The sequence below is a fragment of the Syngnathus leptorhynchus genome, unplaced genomic scaffold (assembly GCF_054491065.1).
Source record: "Syngnathus leptorhynchus isolate UIUO unplaced genomic scaffold, UIUO_Slep HiC_scaffold_90, whole genome shotgun sequence".
In the NCBI taxonomy this organism is placed as follows: domain Eukaryota; kingdom Metazoa; phylum Chordata; class Actinopteri; order Syngnathiformes; family Syngnathidae; genus Syngnathus; species Syngnathus leptorhynchus.
The window spans coordinates 182,246-185,000 of record NW_028232057.1 but is presented as its reverse complement, the minus strand read 5'-3'; positions in this window follow the sequence as shown (position 1 = coordinate 185,000).

Here is a 2,755-nt window from a genome sequence, read left to right as displayed (position 1 = left end):
AAAAAAATCCACTCCTGGTACCTAAAAATTTCCTCCGCGGCGGGCTGGGGGCCTAATCTTTCTCCGGGCCGGGCGGCAGGCACTTTCCCCGGACACCAAACCAAGGCGTCGGCCCCTAACCGCCGGTGCAAAAAAAAATCCACTCCTGGTACCTAAAATTTTCCTATGCGGCGGGCTGGGGACTATAACCTTCTTCTTCCCGCCCCACCACCATCAACGTCGGCCACCACCACCAGACCGCCTCCCCCAGACTTCCAGAAGCGAAGCCGGTCCCCAAGCACCAACCCCGACCGCCACCGAGGCACCCGCCGAAGGCGGGTGCCGAGTTCACCGGCCCCAAGCGACAACCGGTCACCGAGGCACCCGCCGAAGGCGGGTGCCGAGTTCACCGGCCCCAAGCGACAACCGGTCACCGAGGCACCCGCCGAAGGCGGGTGCCGAGTTCACCGGCCCCAAGCGACAACCGGTCACCGAGGCACCCGCCGAAGGCGGGTGCCGAGTTCACCGGCCCCAAGCGACAACCGGTCACCGAGGCACCCGCCGAAGGCGGGTGCCGAGTTCACTGGCCCCAAGCGACAACCGGTCACCGAGGCACCCGCCGAAGGCGGGTGCCGAGTTCACTGGCCCCAAGCAACGGCGGTCACCGAGGCACCCGCCGGAGGCGGGTGCCGAGTTCACCGGCCCCGAGCACCAGCGGTCAGCCACGGAGGGTGCTGGATCATCCATACTTCCATAGCTCCAGAGCTCCATAGCCCCGGAGCTCCATAGCCCCGGAGCTCCATAGCCCCGGAGCTCCATAGCTCCATAGCCCCGGAGCTCCATAGCTCCATAGCCCCGGAGCTCCATAGCCCCGGAGCTCCATAGCCCCGGAGCTCCATAGCCCCGGAGCTCCATAGCCCCGGAGCTCCATAGCCCCGGAGCTCCATACTTCCATAGCCCCAGAGCTCCATAGCTCCAGACTTCCATAGCTCCAGCCGCGGAGGGTGCTGGCTGGTGGCTCCATAGCTCCATACTTCCATACTTGCAGCCACGGAGTTGGCTAAAATTGCACTAAGTGCGAAAGCCCATTCATTTACAACGGTGTGTCCGCCAGGCGGCGACATTTCCCCGTTACCGGTGGCTGCGCGGCGGGTGAGTGACAGAGCTTATCCGAGCGGCTGGAACTCTGCGCCGGCGTGGTCGAGCGTGAGGCCCCGGCCCTTTGGCTGCCTGGTACCTAAAACACTTCCATTGATCCAGCCACGGAGGGTGCTGGCTGGTGGCTCCATAGCACCATAGCTCCATAGCACCAGAGCTCCATAGCACCAGAGCTCCAGAGCTCCATAGCACCAGAGCTCCATACCTCCAGAGCTCCATAGCTCCATAGCTCCATACCTCCAGAGCTCCATAGCTCCATACTTCCAGAGCTCCATAGCTCCATACTTCCATAGCTCCATAGCTCCATACTTCCATAGCACCAGAGCTCCATACCTCCAGAGCTCCATAGCTCCAGCCTGGGTGGCTGGTGGCTCCATAGCTCCATACTTCCATAGCTCCAGTCAGAGAGTTGGCGAAAATTGCACTAAGTGCGAAAGCCCATTCATTTACAACGGCGTGTCCGCCAGGCGGCGACATTTCCCCGTTACCGGTGGCTGCGCGGCGGGTGAGTGACAGAGCTTATCCGAGCGGCTGGAACTCTGCGCCGGCGTGGTCGAGCGTGAGGCCCCGGCCCTTTGGCTGCCTGGTACCTAAAACACTTCCATTGATCCAGCCACGGAGGGTGCTGGCTGGTGGCTCCATAGCACCATAGCTCCATAGCACCAGAGCTCCATAGCACCAGAGCTCCAGAGCTCCATAGCACCAGAGCTCCAGAGCTCCATAGCTCCATACTTCCAGAGCTCCATAGCTCCATACTTCCATAGCTCCATAGCTCCATACTTCCATAGCACCAGAGCTCCATACCTCCAGAGCTCCATAGCTCCAGCCTGGGTGGCTGGTGGCTCCATAGCTCCATACTTCCATAGCTCCAGTCAGAGAGTTGGCGAAAATTGCACTAAGTGCGAAAGCCCATTCATTTACAACGGCGTGTCCGCCAGGCGGCGACATTTCCCCGTTACCGGTGGCTGCGCGGCGGGTGAGTGACAGAGCTTATCCGAGCGGCTGGAACTCTGCGCCGGCGTGGTCGAGCGTGAGGCCCCGGCCCTTTGGCTGCCTGGTACCTAAAACACTTCCATTGATCCAGCCACGGAGGGTGCTGGCTGGTGGCTCCATAGCACCATAGCTCCATAGCACCAGAGCTCCATAGCACCAGAGCTCCAGAGCTCCATAGCACCAGAGCTCCATACCTCCAGAGCTCCATAGCTCCATAGCACCAGAGCTCCATAGCTCCATAGCACCAGAGCTCCATAGCTCCATAGCACCAGAGCTCCATAGCTCCATAGCACCATAGCTCCATAGCTCCATAGCTCCAGGGCTCCATAGCTCCATAGCTCCAGGGCTCCATAGCTCCAGGGCTCCAGGGCTCCATAGCTCCATAGCTCCATAGCTCCATAGCTCCATACTTCCATAGCACCAGAGCTCCATACCTCCAGAGCTCCATAGCTCCAGCCTGGGTGGCTGGTGGCTCCATAGCTCCATACTTCCATAGCTCCAGTCAGAGAGTTGGCGAAAATTGCACTAAGTGCGAAAGCCCATTCATTTACAAGGGCGTGTCCGCCAGGCGGCGACATTTCCCCGTTACCGGTGGCTGCGCGGCGGGTGAGTGACAGAGCTTATC